The following is a 25,383-nucleotide window of genomic DNA, read 5'->3' on the forward strand; positions in this document are numbered from 1 at the left end:
TACAGTCCACTCTTTCATTATTAACAGAGTTGATGTAAAGGGGTCTGGCGAGACTGGTCACCGGGATGTTGAACCTGTTGATGAGAGAGGCCAAAATAAAATTTCCTGCAGATCCGGAATCCAAGAAGGCCATAGCAGAGAAGGAGAAGGTAGAAGAAGACATCCGCACAGGCACAGTAAGACGTGGAGAAGCAGAGTTCACGTCAAGAGCTGTCTCACCTTTGTGCGGAGTCAGCGTGCGTGTTTCCTGGCAAGGAGGACGGATAGGACAATCCTTCAAGAAATGTTCGGTACCGGCACAGTACAGGCAAAGGTTCTCCATGCGGCGTTGTGTCCTCTCTTGAGGTGTCAAGCGAGACCGGTCAACTTGCATAGCCTCCACGGCGGAAGGCACAGGAACGGATTGCAGAGGACCAGAGGAGAGAGGAGCCGGGGAGAGAAATCGCCTCGTGCGAACAAAGTCCATATCCTGGCGGAGCTCCTGACGCCTTTCGGAAAAACGCATATCAATGCGGGTGGCAAGTTGAATAAGTTCATGCAGGTTAGCAGGAATTTCTCGTGCGGCCAGCACATCTTTAATGTTACTGGATAGGCCTTTTTAAAGGTCGCGCAGAGGGCCTCGTTATTCCAGGATAATTCAGAGGCAAGAGTACGGAATTGGATGGCGTACTCGCCAACAGAAGAATTGCCCTGGACCAGGTTCAGAAGGGCAGTCTCGGCAGAAGAGGCTCGGGCAGGTTCCTCAAAGACACTTCGAATCTCCGTGAAGAAGGAGTGTACAGAGGCAGTGACAGGATCATTGCGGTCCCAGAGCGGTGTGGCCCATGACAGGGCTTTCCCAGAGAGAAGGCTGACTACGAAAGCCACCTTAGACCTTTCAGTTGGAAACTGGTCCGACATCATCTCCAAATGCAGGGAACATTGTGAAAGAAAACCACGGCAAAACTTAGAGTCCCCATCAAATTTATCCGGCAAGGATAATCGGAGGCTGGAAGCGGCCACTCGCTGCGGAGGAGGTGCAGGAGCTGGCGGAGGAGATGATTGCTGAAGCTGTGGTAGTAGCTGCTGTAGCATCACGGTCAGTTGAGACAGCTGGTGGCCTTGTTGCGCTATCTGTTGCGACTGCTGGGCGACCACCGTGGTGAGGTCGGCGACAACTGGCAGCGGGACCTCAGCGGGATCCATGGCCGGATCTACTGTCACGATTCGGCTGGCAGGAGGTGGATCCTCTGTGCCAGAGAGGGATTGGCGTGGACCGTGTCGGTGGACCGGTTCTAAGTTGCTACTGGTATTCACCAGAGCCCGCCGCAAAGCGGGATGGTCTTGCAGCGGCGGTAGCAACCAGGTCGTATCCACCGGCAACGGCTCAACCTCTCTGACTGCTGAGATAAGCGCGGTACAAGGGAGTAGACAAGAGCAAGGTCGGACATAGCAGAAGGTCAGGGCAGGCAGCAAGGATCGTAGTCAGGGGCAACGGCAGGAGGTCTGGAACACAGGCTAGGAACACACAAGGAAACGCTTTCACTGGCACAATGGCAACAAGATCCGGCGAGGGAGTGCAGGGGAAGTGAGGTATAAGTACGGAGTGCACAGGTGAGGATACTGATTAGGCCTGCTGCGCCAATCAGTGGCGCAGTGGTCCTTTAAATCGCAGAGACCCGGCGCGCGCGCGCCCTAAGGAGCGGGGCCGCGCGCGCCGGGACAACACAGACGGGGAACGGGTCAGCTACGGGAGCTGGGATGCGCATCGCGAGCGGGCGCGTCCCGCTTCGCAAATCGCATCCCGGCTGGGAGTAATATCGCAGCGCGCCCGGTCAGCAGGTCTGACCGGGGTGCTGCGAATGAGAGGACGCTGCGAGCGCTCCGGGGAGGAGCGGGGACCCGGAGCGCTCGGCGTAACAGTTAGTACATTTAGGGTGAAAAAAGTGGTAAAAAAAATTAATAAACACATGTATATCGCACATTTTTTTCACAGCTGCAACTTGAGGTGGGGTTACAAATTGGTGTTCTGAAGTAATTTATTGGTTTTCGCTTATGCGTGCAAAAATGTTTTTATTCAAAAGTGATTTATTGGTTTTTGCTTATGTGAGCCAAATTTATCAACCCCCTGTGATAGTATGATAAATGTGCCATACATAAGTAAAAACCAAAGCAAGAAAAAATGCCTACAGAACTCGCTTATAAAAGCAAGGATGATAAATGTCCTTCAAAACTGTAATATGTTACTCAGTACCTAATTCTGATCATGTACATATAATTTTTATGTCTCTATCACTGATATTTCACTTAAAAATAGTATATTACAGCGCTCAATGTCTTTTTCATCTTGACAAAGGGAGGGGGCGTGTCCCTCTCTTGTCTGCACTTTGATGACTCATCCCCCTCCCTCACTCTGCTGACTCACTGCTCTCGGGAACCCTGGCAGCTCTGCTCTGTAACCTTGGACACAGACACACACAATGATTATTGGAGATAAGATGTATAACTTAGATCTTCCTATGTCATTCACGTGTGTCATCCTCAGGCAGTCCTGTAATGCTGGGACTTGTATTTTTGGAATAGTTGGAGGTACACTGTTTGGATAACTCTTTTTTGCAGCAGTGTTGCCTTCAGCTTTGTGCCTACAGCTTTTGCAAAGCTACAACTCCCAGCATGCCCAGACAGCCTTTGACTGTCCAGACATGCTTGGAGTTGTAGTTTTGCAACAGATGGAGGCACATGTTTGGTAAAACTCTGTGTTACAGCAGTGTTGCTGCAAGCTATGTTCCTCCTGCAGCCTTGTCAATCAGTCATCTCATGTCCATGACCCTTGGACACACTCATGCTGCTGTGAGACTCATCAGTGTCCCAGGAGGTATGGGGACACCTAGTGGTGGGATTTTTTTTAAAGAAGTATATTACAAAACTATTGTTTTGCCAGGATGTACAACATATAAAAAGTTTTTATATCTGACAGTGCCCATTTAAGTGTAGCGGTCTACTGGTACCCAGCATCCCTTACTCTCCATTTTTCTTTTCCTCCCTTTCTAATGTTTTTTCTCTATCAGGGTTGTCCATTTCAAGGTATGAATAATTTATTAACAAAAAGTGCTATGACACACTACATTATTGTTATTTATTCTTTTTACATCATCTATATATATATATATATATATATATATATATATACCGTATTTATCGGGGTATACCACGCACCGGCCTATAACACGCACCCTCATTTTACCAAGGATATTTGGGTAAAAAAAGTTTTTTACCCAAATATCCATGATAAAATGAGGGTGCGTGTGTGCGCGTGTATACCCCGATATACCCCCAGGAAAGGCAGGGGGAGAGAGGCCGTCGCTGCCCGCTTCTCTCCCACTGCCTTTCCTGGGGTCTAGAGCGCTGCTGTCGGCCCTTTTCACCTCCTGGTTATCGGCGCCGCTGCCCGTTCTGTCCCCCTGACTATCGGTGCCGGCGCCGATAGCCAGGGGGAGAGTAGCGGCGCCGGCAGCCAGGGGGAGAGAAGGGGCAGCGGCACCCATTGCCGGCGCCGCTGCCCCGTTGCCTCCCCCCATCCCCGGTGGCATAATTACCTGAGTCCGGTCCGCGCTGCTCCAGGCCTCCGTCGTGCGTCCCCAGCGTCGTTGCTATGCACGGCGCGGCGCTCTGACGTCATGCGCCGCGCCGTTCAGCGCATAGCAATGACGCCGGGGACGCACGACGGAGGCCTGGAGCAGCGCGGACCGGACTCAGGTAATTATGCCACCGGGGATGGGGGGAGGCAACGGGGCAGCGGCGCCGGCAATGGGTGCCGCTGCCCCTTCTCTCCCCCTGGCTGACACCAGGGGGTGAAAAGGGCCGACAGCAGCGCTCTAGACCCCAGGAAAGGCAGGGGGAGAGAAGCGGGCAGCGACGGCCTCTCTCCCCCTGCCTTTCCTGGGGGGGTATCGGCGTATAACACGCACACAGACTTTAGGCTAAAAATTTTAGCATAAAAAGTGCGTGTTATATGCCGATAAATACGGTATATATATATGTATTCTGGGTGGGTTTGTTACCTATGGACACGTTATCCTCATTCTGTTTATCATGCCATGATTTATTGTTAATATGGTTGTTTGTTCATCCTGTCTTTTGACACGTGGATGCTTTTGTATTTTGAGACATATATTTTGTTAGAATAGAATCAAATTTGCTCAGAGTTTGACAAAAAAATCTGAATCATCCAAATTCAAAATTACTGGGATTGCATTTTGGCAAGTCGCCAATAGAAGGGGCTTCTGTCAATGACAATAACACCTACTCCTGTACACTGAGTGGCAAAGCATACACTCTATGCCTCACTGCTCAGTTAACATTCACTGAGCTGGGCACAAGTGGCTGATTGGAGGTTAGTGGCAATTGACATTTGTACTAACAACATTTCCTGGGCCAGGCATTCTGCACCTGGTACAGCAAATGTTAACTGGGCAATGAGGCATTGACTGTATGCTTTGTCACACACTGTACAGGATCTACAACCCTGAATGTGACACAGTTCCCTGCTCCAGTAAGGCTAGGTTCAGACTACAGAATTTCCGACAGAAATTCAGTCGTAAAATTTCCGTCAGAAATTCCACTTGCTAAAATGTCTAGTGTAGTGAATGGTTTTCCATTCACAAATTCACACTTCGGAATTTGTGAAGCAGAAAACCCGCTTAGTAAATCCACTTAGAAATTTCCGCCTGAAGAAAGGCGGTGCTCTTTCTTCAGGCGGAATTCCTCGCGGAACACATTGCAGTCTATGGGAGACTGCAGTGTCCGCGCGGTCCTAGCGCCGACTTATTCAGTCGGCGCAGGCGGAACTCAGAATCTCCGGGCGGAAATTTTCTGCCCAGAGATTCGGTAGTCTGAACCTAGCCTAAGAATCCTGATCAAATCTGAATCAAATCTAATGGTAATTAGAGGGAATTTAACCTAATAATTTTTTGTTCATTCACTTATTTCTGTTTATAAATCAAATAATAATAAAAAATTCTCACCTTTTCATAAATTTAGCATGACAAAAATGTGGCTGGATGTTTTGCCTTATCAACCACCTTAGCTAGAATTTTTTGCACGAAATTCTGCATGAAAATTCAGCAGAAATGAATTGCCCATTCACTTCAATGGAATTCCTGCAGCAGAAATTCTGCTGTGTGAATGGGACAGCGGAATCCCATTGAAATGTATTGGCTATAAATTCATGCAGAATTCCATGCAGAAATTCTGGCGTGTGAACATAGCCTAATAGTAAAACTACTAGATACTGTGTATCATACTGACCAATATTTGAATCTCACAACAAAGAACATTTTAATACCCACCCACTTCTGCTCTTGCACACCCCATTTAATAAAAAATAACATTCACCCAACCTTTTTTGATCTAGTTTTTGGACTGTTTACAGTACACAGTTTGTCATTCAGGATTTGAAAAATGTCGAAACAGTAATGGCAGCAGAGCTGCATAAGGTAAGTGGAAGGCCCTCCCTGGAAATAATGCCACATAATGGAGGCAAAATTATAGGTGGTTTCCAGGGATCAAATATCCCTTTATTCACCTACCACCTATGTTATCGATATATTGCTGAGTACGGTTATGTTGTTCACAACAACTGAGCTTGGCAGCCAATGGTTAGTTGGTGTATATGGCAATAATTTTGTATACTATTTTTTCCAGTAGGTAGTTCAAGCAGGTGAGGTACATGCAACCATGCCTTGTCTGCCAAATAGTAGCAGAACTGTATAGTAGGTGGCCTCTCTCTATCAGAGGTCTTGTGCCCATTTTGTCCTTCTAACTCTGTTCTGTGATATATAGGTTGTCACCCAATGGCCAAAATGTTTATAATTTGCAAACAATTTCATAGAATTTTTCCTACATGACAAAAGAGGACACGTCAAGGATTTATGGCAATTTTTCTATTTTATATGGAAATGCAGTGTAGTATGTTATATATTCAAAGGCTTCATTTTCGGGGAGTAATAATGGTTATTGATCTGTGTAATAGAGATACAAATGTCATTTAGTAGCATTGTGTGTGAAAATGATTATGCTGAATGACCAATCTGACACCTGTTATAGCTAACATAGAGTTGTCACCCATCTACGGAGCTGCAATCATGCCTAGTTATGAAGCTGTGAATAAATGGGGACAAATTACTGTGAAACTACGCAGATAAAGCCTGGAAAAGCTGGGTGACAATCCCTGTGGAATGTATTGGAGGTCATTATTGGATTGTCAGTATTGAGAGAGAGACATATTTTTTAACAAAATGAACTGACCCATTATCATTTATCTCAGGGGTGTAATAAAGAGGGGAGATTAACTCTCCCTATTGGATTAAAGGTGTACTCCTGAGGAAAATAAATGTTTTCAAACCAACTGGTGCCAGAATATACCTCTATTTAAAAAATTCAACTGTATGCCCCTGGGAAGACCATCCAAATTTGTGCCAAAAATGATCTTTTATGTGGGTGATGCACTCGGAAAGGAAAAAAAAAGTATACAGAATGTAGGTCTTATGGACTCAGCAAGCATGTATAGCACACAAATAATAAAGAAAGAGCCAAAATAACCATATATTTTATCATGTGCTGAATGACTGACCCTAGCAGCACCGTATACCCTTTCAGTCCTTGTTCTCATCTCTAGTTCCCAAAATGGCATCCCACCTATTTCCTAGTGTATAGTATGGCTTGCCATCTCAATCCTGGTCTAAGCATGGCTTCCTTGTTATGTCTTGTACCCCAGCATGGCTTCCATCTCATTTATAGTCCCCAGCAAGGCTAACATCTTATTACTCTTCTCCAACATGGCTCCTACTCTCATTCCTGGTCCCCAGCATGGCTCCCCACCTCATTCTTAGTTGCCAACACAGTTCCTTTTTATTACTCTTGACAGTTTCTGATACTGACAAAGGTGGTAGCAGGGAACATCGTGTCAACTTGGCTAGCAATCGGGCTGAGCCACACCTGTTAACTAAACACTTAAAGCGTACCTGTCATAATGCAAAAAAAAAGAAAAAAGTGATATGTTACTCAGGACCCAATCCTGATCATGTGCATATCATTTTTATGTGCCTCTGACCTATATATACAGAGATATAAGCATTTATCTGCTGGTGAGTTACTTTTTCATTGTGCAGGCTGGAGGGGGCATGTCAGTCTGTCTCCCTCACAGGAGCAAGCCTGGGCAGTCAGCCAATCAGTACTCTCTACTCTGTAACCCTTTCCTCTCTGGTTTTATGCTATGTCATGTGTCAGAGGAAGATACTTGGAGCTTGCCTTCAGTAATCAGAAGACATTATGGTGAATTCATAACAGGATAAAATGTATAAATATAAGAATAGATCTTTATAAAATTAGTGCAAGGATTTTTTAGATACAAGTAAAGCATTTTTATGAATACATGTTCTATCTATGTTATCTTCTCCTAGTAAAGCTGGATGCTAATCAGCATAGCTGTCACTATGTGTGTCATTTTTCACAGACTCCTGAATGTCTGATGAACTTGTTTGTCATTCAGGAGTCCGAGAAAGCTTTGACTATTTCAGCATGCTGGGAGTTGTAGTTTATTAACAGCTGAAGCTGCAATGTTTGTAAATAATTGTGTTAGAGCAGTGTTGCCTCCAGTTGTTTTAAAACTACAGCTCCCAGCATGTCCACACATCCTTTATCTGTAGTTTTGCAAACACAATAGAAATCTCCTATACTGGATACCGGTATGCTTTATGGCCGGTATTCAGTATGCTGTAAAATCTAGACTAGTTTGTCTGGCTAAAAGACAGGCGACCCCTAGTGGTGGCTATTTTGAGCTTGAATTTCAGGTGAAATTTTTTTATTTTTTTAACAGGTGTATATTGTGAAATATCATATAATAATTAGTCCTGCAATATATGAAAAGTTTTTAACAATGACAGTGCCTCTTTAAGTCCAGCTCACTCTATTCCTGGTTGCCAGTAAAAGAACTTAGTTTTGAGTAACCAGCATTTATTGTTCTCTGTTATATGGATATTGATCTTGGCTTGGCTTTTGACTCCTCTTTTGCTCCCTGTTATCTCTTGGCTTGCACTTGGCTTGTTTTGACTCTGACTTGACTGTATGTTTGTTTAGTTTTATTTCTGTTAGTTTTGTGTGCCTCCAGCTGTTTTTCCGACACCTACCGTATTGCATTTTATTGTTTTGACTTTTACTGTTCATGCATTTATTATAGAAAGGGACCATTTTCGTGGTTGCGGACCTGCTATTTAGGATGGGTTTTTTAGAGCCGAGGCAAGTGCTCTCTATCACCCAAAGTGCAAGAAAAAGTGCCAACGTGTCAAACTAAAAAAAAAGGATGCAGCCTATTGCTAAGCCCTTCTCCAACAGGAGAGAGGCCCCCCAACAAACCTACCCTTCACCTCCAGGCCAAAATGCACCTGCAAGGATCCAGGTTCAATGCACTTTTTCGCCGAAGCTACTAAGGGGCCGCAAAAGCACCTGGCTTCAACCTAGGTGTTAACCAAGGTATCAGCCAAGGAGCCGTATACTGATGGCATCTTGACCAAAGCCAAGATGCCCAGGGGTTGCAGGGAGGTGAGGAACCAAATGGCCACACACACCTCCCCTAGACCACCAGGAGGGACACCCAGAAGGCTACTGCATCCTGTCAAATCCTGTGTACAAACAAAACACGTAAAGTGACACAGTGACATACAAAAAGAATAAATAAGTGGATGAGTGCAGATATACTGCCCGATCATCTGGCCGGATCTATTAAAAATTTCCCTGATCCTAGTCAGAAGGCCGGGATATCAAGGGTTGAGTGCAAAAGGTGAAGAATGTGTGGTGCAGTGCGTTCACTCAGTGAGCTATAAGACCCAGTGAGTTTCGGCACTTCAGGGTCACCACTCCCCGAGGCACAAAAGTACCTCACCTCTAGACCCTCCCAGCCTCATGGTGAGACCCGGAGGAAATAGGTCACATCAGGGCAGCCAGCCCCGGTACACCTGCTCCTCCATGTACCCATTCATTCCTATCAGTGGACTGCCTGATAAGAACAGATACTACACTTGATCTTAGCCAAAAGGCTGAGAAGCGGCTCAAGTAGGCAGGGAGAGAAGGTGTGAGCAAGTTTAGGGTTGCACTCTATTCCTGCCCTAACTAACACCAAGTCTGTAAGACTGAGCAGAAAATACAGAGCAACATCAAGGTAGAAAACTAACAAAATAATAAAAAATGAAGGCAAAAGGTGGTTTATCATGATGGTAGAAGTGAACTGGGAAGATTATAAAATTTAACAAGATCATGACAGGTACTCTTTAAGATACATTTGCGTTTAGACCAGGACAAGACTTCTCTCTACTTAAAATGATCCATCCTGAACTTCCACCTTGTTATAACTGAGATATATTGTATAGTCTGCTATTATGCACTTTTTACTGTCTTGGTTTTGTGTGCCACAGCCACATGTATGTTTGCTATCATATGATACCATTGTAATAAAAAGCAGAAATCTCTTGCAGACATTACTAGTAACACCGTATGGTTGTCATTATAGGTTTATTAAGTCATTCAGTTGCTGTGACTTTCAGCCTACAGATATAGCTGGGAAAACACTATTTTAAGCCATTCCATTCTGACTTAAAATAGTCATTGGCTCCCTTGCTATGTCTTGCTGCAGCTGTTTGCAGCGTGGGTCTGTTCTAGACATTTTCACAATTGTAAACGGTTCTAAGGAAAGATCTCAGACTACAAAAATACCCACAGGGATTTGACGTGTTTTAAAAGAATGGGACATCTTTATTTTCTTGTGTCTACTTCAGGAAAATTCCTTCCATCTAGTATCTGGCAGTCCAGAAATGAGAACCTATTTTCAGCCCAGAACTACAATACATTCTGTAATATCACAAAACGAGAAAAAGATAGAGAATACCAGACTATGACTTTTCCATATAAGTGAACATCACTGTTTTTATTATATTAGGAGATAATCTGCAGTATACTACTCATTGACTGACCGATAGAATGTTTTAGAATACAGATGAATGGAGCTTTAGGGCCCGTTCATACTACGAAAAGTGTACATTCTTTCAGCAAAATCTATTCTGAAATGCATTTCCGACAGCATTTTGTGAAAAAAAACTCTACGGTCAGATGTTAGCTGCAAGTCCATAGGGAACTTTTTTTTAAACTTTTGGCGTTTTTCAGCTATTTTTGGCTCATTGGCTGTTTTTAAAAAAATTATCTCTTGTTGAGACTTTGGCGTTTTTTTGTGTGGAAAATCTCTGGCGTTTTCCTCCCATAGAAGTCTATGGGAGTGGAAAAATGCCAAGAAAAAACGCCATGTGGGTTTTAACTGTGGCGTTTTTGCAGGCGGTTTTTATTCTTTTTTTGGACCTTAGCGATCCAAAAAAGGGTTGGAGATACCTTTTTTTTTATAAAAATTTCATAGGGTACGATAAAATAAACAAATGATACAGTAGTGATGGAAAAAATTGTATTTAAGGAAATTTATATTTTTTATAATGAAATTTCTATTCATTTTTAAACAGGGATCAATTTATGTGGGCGGGCAGGGCAGGGAACTAAAATGTAGCCGACAATAATAAAAATGTAGAAAAGGGAAAAATGTAAATGTAAAATTAATTTTGTTACACTTTTTTTTAGTAATGTATTTTAATTATGTGTTTAATAAAGTGTATGTGTGTGTGTTTTTACCTTTTTTCTTTATTTTTTTACATTTTTTTAGGTAGTACTACTACTTCCAGCATGGAACAGACTGTTCCCTGATGGGAGTAATAGTACCTGTACTAATAGACAGATAGCCCTGGTGTCATTCACAAATATGAATAGGTATATATATGGCAGTGCAGGGGACCAAAGAAGAGTTGCCCGGCCGCATACATTATATAGGACGATCGCAGCGGGTGTCAGGAGTGACACTTGCTGCTGTGGTTGCCCAGTACGGGAGGTGTTACCCCCATGCTCCTGCTGTCATGTCAGGCAGCCTCGTTCAGTGTCCCCAAGGCCCCCTGCACTTGTTACCCCATTGTAAATATGTTTTACCATGTAAAGTGTTATAAAATGTAAGTTATAAAAACCAATGACTAGGTGATCCCAAAAGTGACCTATGGGCTCCCTGCTAGTCTCCCCCATATAAGCCCTGGGTGGAGCTGGCCTCTCTCTCTCTTTGAGCTCTGCTCTTCTGCCAAGCTGAGGTCCAGTGCAGTCGTGCCTAGTGTGTGTGTCCAGAGTGTTGGAGACCTCAAAGTCAAGTCCGGCAGCCACCATCAAGTCAAGTAAGATAAAGTCACAGCTTTATGAGTCAAGTCAAGTCAGTTCCTTACATCTTTCAAGTCAGCATGGTCTGCATTCAATTGTATAGTCCTACTACAAGTCCCAGCAAGCCTTAACGGTCTCTGCTTCACTGGTCACCTCCTTGGGCCCTGGCTGAACTGTACAGACTTTACCAACTGTCTACCCTCAGTGGAGCTACCATTGTCCGTAACTTGGCGTTGGAGTCTTTACTGCCCTTGTGCCTAGCCCAGGATTCAGCGGTATACCTTCGGCTGGTTATAGGCGGTTATAGGCTAAACCACACCCTGATGTCATGAATACAAGGGGTTAATGCCATCTGCCCTGCACCACACACCCCGCCACCACACTGCGATCTGTCCCTTACTGCAGGTACTACTGTTCCCATCATGGAGCACACTCTGCTCCATGCTGGAAGCTGTAATACCTCATTATTCTGACACCCGCTGCCATCTGTCTATTAGTACAGGTACTACAACTCCCAGCATGGAGCAGAGTGTGCTCCATGTTGGGAGCAGTAGTACCTGCAGTAAGGGACAGATCACAGCAAGTGTCACTCCTGACACCTGTTGCGATCCTCCTGATGTGAATTTCGGGACTCAGCTGTGCTCACAGCTACAGAGCCGGGAGAGCAGCTGATGCTGAGCAGTAGATATACGTCTACTGCCCAGCAAGAACTTACAGTGACCCTGCAATGTGTATACAGTATACACATTGCTGGCTCACTTAAAGGTGTAGTCCAGTGGTGACCCAGTGGTGAACAACTTATCCCCTATCCTAAGGATAGGGGATAAGTTGCAGATCGCGGGGGGTCCGACCGCTGGGGCCCCCTGCGATCTCCTGTACGGAGCCCCGACAGCCCGCGGGAAGGGGGCGTGTCGAACTCCGGACGAAGCGGCGGCCGACACGCCCCCTCAATACAACTCTATGGCAGAGCCGAAGCGCTGCCTTCGGCAATCTCCGGCTCTGCCATAGAAATGTATTGAGGGGGCGTGTCGGCCGCCGCTTTGTGCGGGGGTCGACACCCGCTATCTCGGCGGAGAGCCGGGGTCCCGTACAGAGAGATCGCAGGGGGCCCCAGCGGTAGGACCCCCCGCGATCTCAAACTTATCCCTTATCCTTAGGATAGGGGATAAGTTTTTCACCACTGGACTACCCCTTTAACCCCTTGCTGAGCTGTGCGCTATGCACCAGCCCAGCAAGGAAAGAGTTAACTTACACTGCTTGACAGTGTAGGTTAACCCTTTGGGCGGTATACAGAATATACAACTATCTATAGATAGCTGTATATGGTGTATACAGCTATACAGCTGTCGGGTCTGGTGTATACAGCTATACAGCTGTCGGGTCTGTGTAGCTCTGCCCCCTAGTGATTGTACGTTTTGTATAATGTGAACAGACCCTGTGTCTTCCCAGAAGGGAGACACCAGCTGTTGCTAAACTACAACTCCCAGCATGCCCAGACAGCCAAAGGCTGTCTGGGCATGCTGGAAATTGTAGTTTTGCAACAATTGGAGGCTCTCTGTTTGGGAAGACATTGCACTATGAGCGATCTTCCCAATGGAGAGCACAAAAAATGTCCTAACCCATCTTTTGTGTTTCTTTTTTCTTCTTATTTCAGATCCGTGTATGCAGAGGATTGCGGCGGATTCGGTGGGAAGAGCCGGTACCAACAGGCCCGGAGTGTCAAAAATGGCGCTCCTGGGCCTAGGCAGTAACAGGCTGGCGTTATTTAGGCTGGGGAGGGACATTAACAATGGTCCTTGCCCCCCCCCCCCCCCCCCTGGTAACGTCAGTCTGTTGCTGCTTGGTTGCTAACTGGCTGAGAATAACATTTTGGGGAACCCTATGTGTTTTTTGTTTTGTTTTTTTGTTTTCATAAATAAACTAAAAAAAATGTATTGGTTTCCCCATATTTTTATTCTCAGCCAGATACCAACCAAGCAGCAACAGCCTGACATTACCAGGGTTACCAGTTCATCCGCGGTAATCTACCGAACCCGCCACAATCCTCTGCATACACGGATCTGAAACGAGAAGAAAAAAAACACAAAAAATAGGTTAGGACATAATGCAATGTCTTTCCAAACAGCCAAAGGCTGTCTGGGCATGCTGAGAGTTGTAGTTTTGCAACAGCTGCAGTCTCCCTGTCTCGGAAGACACTGGCAGAAGGGTCTGTTCACATTATACAAAACAGACAATGTGAACAGAGCCTCATACTTACCACTCTGCCTCCCGTCTGTAGCTACGGCCCTTATGACGTCATCACTAAGGGGCGGAGTTACACAGACCCGGAAGGACAGGCAGCGAGGGAGGACAGGACCTCGTCTTCTGTATACACTATATACACTATAGATAGCTGTATATGGTGTATACCGTCCAAAGGGGCTATAGGAGCAGGGAGTCCTGTCAGTCTTGTGACAGGATTCCCGGCTCCTGTATAATATATACGGGTACACTGTATACTATACAGCTGGCGAAGGTGAGAAGTGATGCTATACATCAGTGGTTCTCAACCTGGGGTGAAAGTACATCCAGGGGTACTTAGCAGTTCTTCAGGGGGTACTTGGAAAAAAAATCAGTAATGTCAGCCACAGTCACTGGTTACTGGTCTGGACCACTTTGAAGAAATGGTAGGCTGACGTCAAGGCACCAAGGAGCGGAGCAGGAGGACAGCAAAGGGGAAGCGCGGGCACTGGGCTGCTGTGGGCAGTAACTACCATCAGCTTTGTTGCTCCACTGCCCCTGTTGACCAGGGACCTACTGCTATGAGCCATAACAATAGGTCCCCAGACCAGAGGAGCAGTGGAGCACCGAAGTGGGACAGTATGGTGGTGTGGTATCCCGGTACAGGACTTGGTCCTGTCCCTTTGTCTGTAGTCCCCTCAGCCAGAGTCCCTCCAAGCTAGTAGGGCTCTCCTGCAGGGCTAACCGCTAGTCGCCTCTTGATAAAGTGTATAAATGTATATATCCATATATTTTATTATAATATGTCCATGTATAGGACATTCATTTATTCCTCCCTATCGTTTTTGGGACGGTTAGCGGTAGGACCATTGCATTGAGGAAACCGCACCCTGATGTCACGACAATTAAGGGTTAATCCTATACCCTACTCTACCACTCCGCAACACCCCAGACACCATCACCCCTCCAGGCTACCACAGTGGCTTACAACTATATATGGGGGCAGTTTGGGGGCCTACAGCTATATTTGGGGGCACAGAGGGGGCCTAACAACTTTATGGGGACATAAAGCAGTTACTGTGTGTGACAATAAACATGGGGAGTTAGTAAATAGGTGGGTATTGTACTGCAGAAAGGAGCCTAAAATGTTTGGTTGGTTCTGTGGAAAAGTCTTGTATGGGAGAAATCTTAATGGCGGTCTAGGCCAGATAGTGAAGAAAAGAAAAGTTAACAACTCCAGTTAAAGAAGACGTCACCTGTAAATCAGGGGATTGGGGAGATAGAGAGAGGAACAGGGGGCCTGTTATAGAGGAAAGTAAAGCATAATAATTATACTATAATCATTACCAAATGTCTCTAATATGGGGGTACAATTTTTGGGAATAGGCTGTCAAGGGGTTCTCTGGCAAAAAAGGTTGAGAACCACTGCTATACATCACTCCTCCTTACACTCTGTGGACCGGGCGCTCAGCATCTGACCCACAGAGTGGTACCCAGAAGGCAGTGAGAAAACTGCCATAGGGTACAAATTTCCACACACCACAAAAAAAACGCCAGAAAAACTGCCAAAATGCAGTAAAAAGCTGTGGCAGTTTTTTGGGCGTTTTTTTTAGATGTAAAAAAAAAAAACAAGTGGAAACCTATCCTTAGGCTAAGTTTCCACTTGGTTTTTTTCTGGCAGTTTTTGGATATCTGCCACAGCAGTTTTTGAGCCAAAGCCAGAAATGTATTCAAAAGGAATAGGACACATAAAGGAAGGACTTACACTTCTCCTCCCTTATGGATCCACTTCTGACTTTGGCTCAAAAGCGGCAGTGGAAACATACTGGCCCTCATTTACTAAGAGTGTTGTGTAGGTTTCTTTGTGGGTTTTAATTCCCTACAATTTATTTTCCTTGGTATTTACTAAGGTTTCTCTACATTTTCCACTTTCCCTACATTTTGCTTTTTTTTACACATGTTCTGATCTGTCTGGTTTTCCTCAGCTCAAATCCACCACATTTTATGTGGAAACCTTAGTAAATATGTTGGTTTTTTGTGAAAATGTCAGGAACACGGCCCTTTTCGGAGACCACGGCTCTTTTCGGAGACCACGCACCCGACGGCCACGCCCCTTTTTCGGGTTTTCTTAGCAAAATGGAGAGTCAGTTTTTTCAATTCTGGCGCAAATTCTGGCGCAATGCGACAGAATCTGGCGCACAACCCGACAAAACATGTCGGGTTTGCAATAGTAAATGAGGGCCACTGTGTTTGGTAGAATGTGTTTGATAAGGGTGTGTTCACACTGCGAAATTGATGAGGAATAATGTTAGTCAGGACATTCATCCAATTTCTGCTCAACTTCTGATTGACCTGGAATTGGTGCGGAATAAGGGCACAATGGGAGTGGAATTGGAGCAGAATTCTGCACATATTTTTGGCGCAGAATTCTGGAGGTGTGTTGATTAGACAATGCTGACTACCAAGTTAGCAGGGAAATTCAGAGTCACTTCCAGAGTCTGTTCTATAAATTGATTTAGTCAGGAAATATAAAGTCCCATTGACTTCAATAGGCTTTTACCCTATTCTATCTTCTGGTGGAATACAATTCATCCTCAGAAATTCCACCTCTGAAATTAAACAGAATGACGGAAAGAACATTGAAGTCAATGGAACTTTCATTCAAGATGGAGTTGGCACAGAATTTGTCTGGGAAATTATGCACATAGGGGGAGATTTATCAAAACCTGTCCAGATGAAAAGTTGCCCAGTTGCCCATAGCAACCAATCAGATTGCTTCTTTCATTTTTAACAAGGCCTCTGCAAAATGAAAGAAACAATCTGATTGGTTGCTATGGGCAACTGGGCAACTTTTCCTTTGCACAGTTTTTGATAAATATCCCTCTTCTATTCCATAGTGTGGACGAGGGTGACCACGTGTCCCGGATCGCCCGGGACAGTCCCGCATTAGGAGAGTCTGTCCCGGTCACCCTCATTCCGGGACAATGCAGTGTCCCGGAATGATTTGAGCCTGTGAGCCGCCGACCGCTGCTGTGCTGTGAGTCACTGTGAGGACGGCGGCTCCAGGGGGGGGGGGGGGGGGGTTGGGGGCAACGGGGCAAATGCCCCCCCCCCCCCCCCCCCCCCGAGATTGTTGCCCCTCCTCCTGTACTTAGTGTACTATAGCATGCTCCCCCCTCCCCTTTCTCACACCCGTCACCTTTCTATTACAAGCTGTGGCTGCTCCATTCCTGCAGTCAGTGAGAGCCAATCACGGCAGGCCGGCGTGGTGACATCACATCTTCACGCCGGCGCCTGGAGATCACTTCCCCGCGGCTCTCACTGACTGCAGGAATGGAGCAGCCGCAGCGTGTGAGAAAGGTGACGGGCGTGAGAAAGGGGAGGGGGGGGGGAGCAAATTATAAGTGAGAGGGGCAAAATATAAGTGAGGGGCACATGTCAGGGGGGCATTATATGTGGGGGCACATGACAGGACCCCCACTGTCATGTGCCCCTCATATATAATACCCCATGTCCTGTACCCCTCACATATAATGTCACTTGTCAGGGGGGGCATTATATGTGAGGGGCACATGTCAGGGGGGCATTATAAGTCAGGGTCACATGTCAGGGGGGCATTATATGTGAGGGGCACATGTCAGGGGGCATTATATGTGAGGGGCACATGACAGGGGGCCCCCCTGTCATGTGCCCATATAATGCACAAATAATGCCCCCCTGACATTTTCCGCCTACTTATAATACCCAAAGTCATGTGCCCATCACTTATAACACCCCCTGTCCTGTGCCCCTCACATATAATTCCCCCTGTCCTGAGCCCCTCACATATAATTCCCCGTCATGTGCCCCTCACATATAATGCCACCCTGTCATGTGCCCCTCACATATAATGCCACCCTGTCATGTGCCCCTCACATATAATGCCACCCTGTCATGTGCCCCTCACATATAATGCCACCCTGTCATGTGCCCCTCACATATAATGCCCCCTGACATGTGCCCCTCACATATAATGCCCCTCTCATATAATGCCCCATGTCATGTGCCCCTCATATATAATACCCCATGTCCTGTGCCCCTCACATATAATGCCACCTGTCAGGGACATATGTGGGGGGGGGGGCTGTCCTGTGCCTCCACATATAATGCCCAATGCCAGTGTCACGTATACGTTTGACGAAAAGCACTTGTGAAAGTAAGTGTCCCTGAATGGCAGTTAGGAAATGTGGTCACCCTAGTGTGGACATACCCTTATACCACTATTACTTGGTACTTGTATAAGATCATATGAGCAGTTTTGATTCCACTTGATATAATTCTTGGATTGTATATAACCAAGTACTTTAATAAAACATCCTTTTTTCTATGTATTAATATTAATAAGCACAAACTCAGCTACTACAATATACTGACATTAAGAACAATTTCACATAAAAAAATACTGCCAAAAATACTGCCAACTGGAAGCGGCCTTCAGAATGGACCAGTACCCCAAACCCAGCCTTATAGCCTGTACTATTGTAGCACCTTATAAATTGCCAGCAGTCACAAAACTACAACTGAGTCCCAGCATGTCCGGACAGGGCTGTCCGGGCATGCTGGGAATTGTAGTTTTGCAACAGCTGGAGGCCCCCTGGTTGGGAAGCACTGCTCTATTTGGAAGGCTGTGCAGTATACTTCTCTACTCAAAGCCTGTATATAGGAAAGATCAGCAGCCTACATTTCCCCTATACAGCGAAACAGGTATACTGACTGGCATCTGCCAAAGCGACAACCTCCTGCCATATACCTTCAGTGTATGTACTGGGACCACACTCTAAATGCTATTAAAAAGCTAAAAGGTGCCAATATACCTTCAACAGCAGGGGTCTCAAACTCCCGCCCGCGGAACTAAAGTGTGTGGCCTCACAGGTATGTAGTGAAGAAAACTGTGTCTTGAAGCAGTTCTGTGTCCTGAGCAGAGCAGAGACTGCACACGCCCCCTCCAATCAACCAATCACAGTGTCCGAGCACTCAGCACAGTGACTCAGCACTTTCCTCAGCTATTCGGGACACAGAAAGCTTCAAGACACAATTTTCTTCACTACTCCGGAGAGGAGAAGCGCAGTGCAGGACAGGTAAAGTTGTCTGTGTGTGTGTGTCTGTCTGTCTATGTGTGTGTGTCTGTCTGTGTATGCGTGTGTGCGTGTGTTCATGTGTGGGTGTCTGTGTGTGTGTGTGTGTGTGTGTAAGTGTGGGGGGGGGGGGGGTGGTAATCGAAAATTCTACCTAATGTGGGGAACCTGCTACCACCTAATGTGGGGAACCTGCTACTACCTAATGTGGGGAACCTGCTTCTACCTAATGTGGGGAACCTGCTGCGTACCTAATGTGGGGAACCTGCTGCCTACCTAATGGGGGGAACCTGCCGCTACCTAATGTGGGGAACCTGCTACTACCTAATGTGGGGAACCTGCTGCTACCTAATGTGGGGAACCTGCTGCTACCTAATGTGGGGAACCTGCTGCCTACCTAATGTGGGGAACCTGCTTCTACCTTATGTGGGGAACCTGCTACTACCTAATGTGGGGAACCTGCTGCCTACCTAACGTGGGGAACCTGCTAATACCTAATGTGGGGAACCTGCTACTACCTAATGTGGGGAACCTGCTGCCTACCTAATGTGGGGAACTTGCTGCCCACCTAATGTGGGGAACCTGTTGCCTACCTAATGTGGGGAACCTGCTGCGTACCTAATGTGGGGAACCTGCTGCCTACCTAATGTGGGGAACCTGCTGCTACCTAATGTGGGGAGCCTGCTACTACCTAATGTGGGGAACCTGTTGCTACCTAATGTGGGGAACCTGCTGCCTACCTAATGTGGGGAACCTGCTTCTAGCTAATGTGGGGAACCTGCTACTACCTAATGTGGGGAACCTGCTGCCTACCTAATGTTGGGAACCTGCTAATACCTAATGTGGGGAACCTGCTACTACCTAATGTGGGGAACCTGCTGCCTACCTAATGTTGGGAACCTGCTAATACCTAATGTGGGGAACCTGCTACTACCTAATGTGGGGAACCTGCTGCCTACCTAATGTTGGGAACCTGCTAATACCTAATGTGGGGAACCTGCTACTACCTAATGTGGGGAACCTGCTGCCTACCTAAAGTGGGGAACCTGCTGCCTACCTAAGGTGGGGAACCTGCTGCCTACCTAATGTGGGGAACCCCCAGAAGTAGTACCCCCATCATCCATCAGCTGATGCTATTACCACACGGAGTAGAGGGAATGGGGGGGGGTGCTGGTGGATGATGGGGGTGCTACTGCTGGTGGAGGGTGTTGCTGGTGGATGATGAGGGGTGTATGATGAGGGCATTATATGTAATGGGCGCATGCTGTTACCTCCAGTGGCCCCCGGATAATTTGAGTTTGAGACCCCTGTTCAAGAGCTTTTGGCTAAACGTTTGGCTAATAGTTTCTCTCCTGATCCCCCCCATTCACATAAATGTTCAGCATGTCAGAAATAGAGAGAAGAGCATATTTTCAATGGAGAGTAGAGGAGTCAGCCACTGTCAGACACCTATGTTGGCTGCTTATCTCTCTCTGAACAAAAGGGCCAGGACCATTTAACATCCAGTATACCCAGTCTTTCTTCTCCCTAATATCATCTGCCAAACAGCGATGACCAGTGGAAAAGCCATCAATCATATAGTCCTGGAAAACCTAAGGATGTGTTCACACTACGGAATCTCCGCTCGCTGAATACCGCGAGTGGAGATTCTGCCTGGCGGCCGCCGCCGGTGGTGCTTTGGCGCTGAGCCGTCACGGGGCACTGAGCCGTCACCATTGATGGCTATGCAGTGCTCGCGGAATCCGCGCAAAGAATGAACATGTTCTTTCTTTGCGCAGAACAATTTCAGCGGCGGAATTGTCAGCCACGGAAATTCCGCAGTGTGAACGGGTCTCGCGGAGACCCATTCACACTAATGTTAAGTTCACACCGCGAATTCCTTAGTGTGAATATGGCCTAAGTGTGAACCCACTGAGCATGGTAGCTCAGTGGTTAGCACTGTTGCCTTGCAGCACTGGAGTTCCAGGTTCAAAATCCCCCTCAAGGACAACATCTGTAAAGAGTTTGTATGTTCTCTCAGTTTTTCCGTGGGTTTCCTCCCACACTCCAAAACATACTGAGCCCCAATGGGAACAGGGATCAATATAAGTGTACAATCTGTGTGCGCTATATAAAAATCTTATTTAGAAATCTTATCACCGACTAACTGAAATGTTGTCAGATATGCTTTAAATCTATTCTTGGACAGTGTTATCACCAAAGTCATAGCATAAATGCATTAGTTTTGGTTTGATTCAAGAACAAATCACTGGGAGAAGCTGCCAGGACGTCATAACTGAATCACCGGATTCTGTCCTGAGAACAACTGTGCCAAAAAGCTACATTATTATGTTGTGGCACAATCTATGTGTACTGTCTTTATTGCATTTGGGGGTGTAACTATATACTGTAAGCAGCCCCATGAAATTGGTCTCTATGACCTTGATGTGATGTAGGACAGACTGTATGGATACACTGTCCTAACTTGTTTTGAACACATAGGCCCTCATTTACTAACAGGTTCCCAACACTTTTTGTCGGGTTTTGCACCAGAATCTGTCTGCGCCAGAATTTGCGCCAGAATCTGGCGCACAACCCGAAATCAAAATCACTCAGAGTGAAAAAAAAACGTGTTCCCGACAAAAAGAGAAAAAACCCTCAGAGTGTGAAGAAAACTCACAGGAAAACCTGTGAGTTTTGCTTCACAGAAAACCGACAACTCAGAGCTGTCGGTAAATTCCTCACAACGGAGTGAATCCTGCTACCCCCAGCATGGAACATGGTCTGTTCCATGTTGGGGGTAGTAGTAGAGGGGCTGAGGGATTGATCGCACCGAGTCTCACTTCTGAGACCCGATCCGATCAGATGTTATTAAGCAGGGGAGCGGGCGGCATGTTCCAATCCCCTGCAATGTACTGTAAACTTTCATTTTTAAATTCCCCACCAGGAGGGCTCCTGGCAGGGTTTTAATATAGAAACGCTGTGGTGGGCAAAGATGTATAGAATCGCTGGGGGGGTATATATCTGGCCCCGCCAGCGTTTCTATATAATTTTCCCCCTGCTGCGCTATATCAAACTTAGTGCCCACTGCACTTGAATAAATGTACTGCCCCCCCCAGCGCTATTATATATCTATTTTGACCCCCGATGCGCATATACTGACCCCCACTGCGCAAATTTATATATATACTGACCCCCCCCCCAAGCTGCGCATATTAATATTCATATTTTCTCCCTCCCCTGGCTGCCAATGAATGAAAATTCTATTAGCGGCGGAGAGGAAGGCTGTTGCCCGCTCTCGCTGCTAAGAGTTTGTCATTCATAGCGGGCAGCAGCTGCATATCATGCTGTGGGGGTCAGACATATTGATATATGTCTGACCCTCACATCATTCATATACAAATGCCGGCTCACCGCTATGAATGACAAGTAAGCTATTAGCAGCAGCAACGCGAGCCTCCGCTCCCTGCACTGCTTTACTTGTCATTCATAGCGGTGAGCCGGCACCTGTATATATAGATGCTGTGAGGGTCAGACATATATCCAAATGTCCGACCCCTACCGCGCATCTATATATACAGGTGCCGGCTCACCGCTATGAATGACAAGTAAAGCAGTGCAGGGAGCGGAGGCTCGCGTTGCTGCTGCTAATACCTTACTTGTCATTCATAGCGGTGAGCCGGCATTTGTATATGTATGATGTGAGGGTCAGACATATATCCATATGTCTGACCCCCACAGCATGATATGCAGCTGCTGCCCGCTATGAATGACAAACTCTTAGCAGCGAGAGCGGGCAACAGCCTTCCTCTCCGCCGCTAATAGAGTTTTCATTCATTGGCAGCCAGGGGAGGGAGGGCATGAATATTAATATGCGCAGCTGGGGGGGGGTCAGTATATATATAAATATGCGCAGCGGGGGTCAGTATATGCGCAGCGGGGGTCAGTATAGATATATAATAGCGCAGCGGGCACTAAGTTTGATATAGCGCAGCAGGGGGAAAATTATATATATCCCCCCCCCCCCCCAGCGATTCTATACATCTTTGCCCACCACAGCGCTACTATATTAAAACCCTGTCAGGAGCCCTGATTGGCTCCTCGGTGGGGAATTTAAAAATGAAAGTTTACTGTACATTGCCGGGGATCGGAACATGCCGCCCGCTCCCCTGCTTAATAACATCTGATCGGATTGGGTCTCAGAAGTGAGACCCGGTGCGATCAATCCCTCAGCCCTTCTACTACTACCCCCAACATGGAACAGACCCTGTTCCATGCTGGGGGTAGTAGCACAAGCAGTAATGTAGTCAGAATTTGCAGAGACTTTTTTCTGTCGCACAGAATACATTTTGTGCTACAGAAAAAAAACCTTTGACAGAAAGAAAGGGAAAATGGGCGACAGATTAGTAAATAGCATCAGAAAAAAAAGGAGTAAAGGACTTGCAAAAACACAAACCGACACTCCACTCTTAGTAAATGAGGGCCATATTGTGTAGAGTAGGGATCGACCGATTATCGTTTTTTCCGATATTATCGGCCAATATTATTGTTGGTTATTGGTATCGGCAATTACCTTGACGATAATGCGGGCACTTTAAATCAATGAACTGCAGCGGCTTTTGCCACCCACTTCTCTCCCCCTGCCTGTCCTGGGGTCCTGAGTCCAACCACCTCCGCTGCCCGATCCCTATGCCTATCCTCTGGCCGCATTGCCTCCCCATCCACTGGCCACATACCGCCGCCGCTTCCCCATTGCCTCCCCATCCTCTGGCCACATACCGCCGCCACTGCCCCATCGCCTCCCCCATCCCCGGTGTTATAATTGCCTGTTCCTGGGATCCCCGATACTTCTGGCTCCTGCTGCGTCCTGTGCTGTTGCTGTGCGCTGCGCTGAGCAATGACAAGTGCGCACAGTGACAGCTCAGAACGCCGCCGGAGCCAGAAGTAGCATGGACCCCGGGAACAGGTAATTATAACACCGGGGATGGGGGAGGCGATGGGGCAGCGGCGGCATGTGGCCAGAGAATAGGCAGGGGGATCGGGCAGCATCAGTGGTTCGACTCAGGACCCCAGGACAGGCAGGGGGTCCTGAAATGCACGGAATATCGGCATAAGTTATCGGCTATCAGCCGGTAAGTTCGCTGAATATCGGCTGTAAAAAAAATCAATATCGGTCGATCCCTAGTGTAGAGTCCCTGATGAGGTCACTAACTCAGGTGAACCGAAACACGTAGGGAAGTGTGCATGGTCCAAATGCTAGATCCTGACCTATGACCGATATGTTATGCATGGGGACTGTGATTGGTCCTATTTGCTTGATATACGGTGACATTTTGACACTTTTGGCAGTATATTTTACTGTATACTAACTGAGTTCTATCTGCGTCTTTACTGACCGGGGATCATCATCAGTATCCTCTGTGAGTACATTATTCATATATATATATATATATATATATATATATATTTCTTAACAGCATTTGTTAAAAGTTAAGTTTTATTTCACTTCTCCCCCTTCTCATACCTGTTGATTCTAGAACAACATATTTCACAGCGCTGTCCACGTTGGAATGGGAAGGAAAACCAAATATGGTGAGAACATACAAATTCCATACAGATGTTACCATAGGTCAGACACTAACCCAAGACCCCAGTTCAACAAAACAACCATGTTGACCACTACATAATTATAGCTGTCTGGTCGGCACAAAACCCTTAGGGCTCAAGTGCAGTGCATTCAGCATCCAAGTGATACAGATCTGGAATATGGTTCCCATAAAAATCTATGGAACCAAACAAGTAGCTTAAAGACACTTAAAAATATGCAACAGCACTGTCACCTGATGTGTTTTTTTGTGCAGAACTGGGGCATATAGATGACCCCCTACACTTCCTATAGCTAAGCCCCTGTATGGGCCCATACAATGCCTACAATTTTATGCAGAAAATTGTGACTTCTGCATCAAATACTGTATTATTCCTTGGAGATTTATCAAAACCTGTGTAGAGGATGAGAGGAAGGATCCCCATAGCAACCAATGAGATCACTTCTTTTATTTTTCAGAGACCTTTTTAAAAATGAAAGAAGTGATCTGATTGGTTGCTATGGGCAATTGCACCACTCATCCCTTACATGTTTTGATAAATCTCCCCCATTGTTTCTAGTAAAGAATACAAGGCCATATTGTGGCACATGGAGTATCTTTATGGGTCTGTATTGTTGACTCCTAGCAGTGGAATCTCTGTGGCCAAAAAACTGCCGCAGGTTACATTGACCTCAGTCGGGTCTACTGTAAATTTTTTGCTGCGCTTGTAACCCTCTTGTGTGAGCGTACCCTTAGAATAACTAGAGTGGCCAATGACTGCATTGCAATAATGCAGAAATATGGATGCAGTTTTGCCAGTTTTGTGTAACACTACTGCTACTTGTAAATCAAGCTTAAAGGGGGAAGTATCATGTAAGAAGACTTATCCTCTATTGGATAGGGGATAAGTTTTAGATCACAGGAGGCCCGAGCGCTGGGCCCCCGCAATCTCCTGTCTGGAGCTCTCCTTCACAGCGGCACGTCAAGACCCCCTTCCGAACCGGGGGCCGCCATGCCTTCTCCATATAGCTCTATGGGAGAGCCGTTCGGGTAATATCTGGCTCTCCCATAGAGCTATATAGAAGGGATGTGGTGGCCCCCATTTCGAGCGGGGGTCGTAACGCGCCACTGTGGAGGAGAACCAAGGCTCCGTACAGATGATCGCGAGGGACCACAGCGATCAGAGCCCCCCATGATCTAAAACTTATCCCCTATCCTTT

At 46.4% G+C, this 25,383-nt stretch overlaps 1 protein-coding gene, 1 long non-coding RNA gene and 1 pseudogene across 5 annotated transcripts in view; 1 reads left to right on the forward strand and 2 right to left on the reverse strand.

The window, feature by feature from the left end:
- CCDC141 (coiled-coil domain containing 141) overlaps positions 1–25,383 on the reverse strand; it is a 290,158-nt gene that overhangs the window by 226,907 nt on the left and 37,868 nt on the right. The gene's annotated exons all lie outside the window — the stretch shown is intronic.
- LOC130284212 (uncharacterized) overlaps positions 1–25,383 on the forward strand; it is a 101,886-nt gene that overhangs the window by 6,524 nt on the left and 69,979 nt on the right. Inside the window, exon 1 of one of the 2 annotated variants that reach the window (XR_008846951.1) lies at positions 18,493–18,602. The exons of the other annotated variant lie outside the window; for it this stretch is intronic. This is a non-coding gene — a long non-coding RNA (uncharacterized LOC130284212). Of the gene's footprint in view, positions 1–18,492; positions 18,603–25,383 lie in introns of those variants that run through there. 2 annotated transcript variants of the gene reach the window in all.
- LOC130290015 (U2 spliceosomal RNA) lies at positions 8,956–9,083 on the reverse strand (annotated as a pseudogene).

This window comes from Hyla sarda, chromosome 8, assembly GCF_029499605.1.
Source record: "Hyla sarda isolate aHylSar1 chromosome 8, aHylSar1.hap1, whole genome shotgun sequence".
Taxonomy (NCBI): domain Eukaryota; kingdom Metazoa; phylum Chordata; class Amphibia; order Anura; family Hylidae; genus Hyla; species Hyla sarda.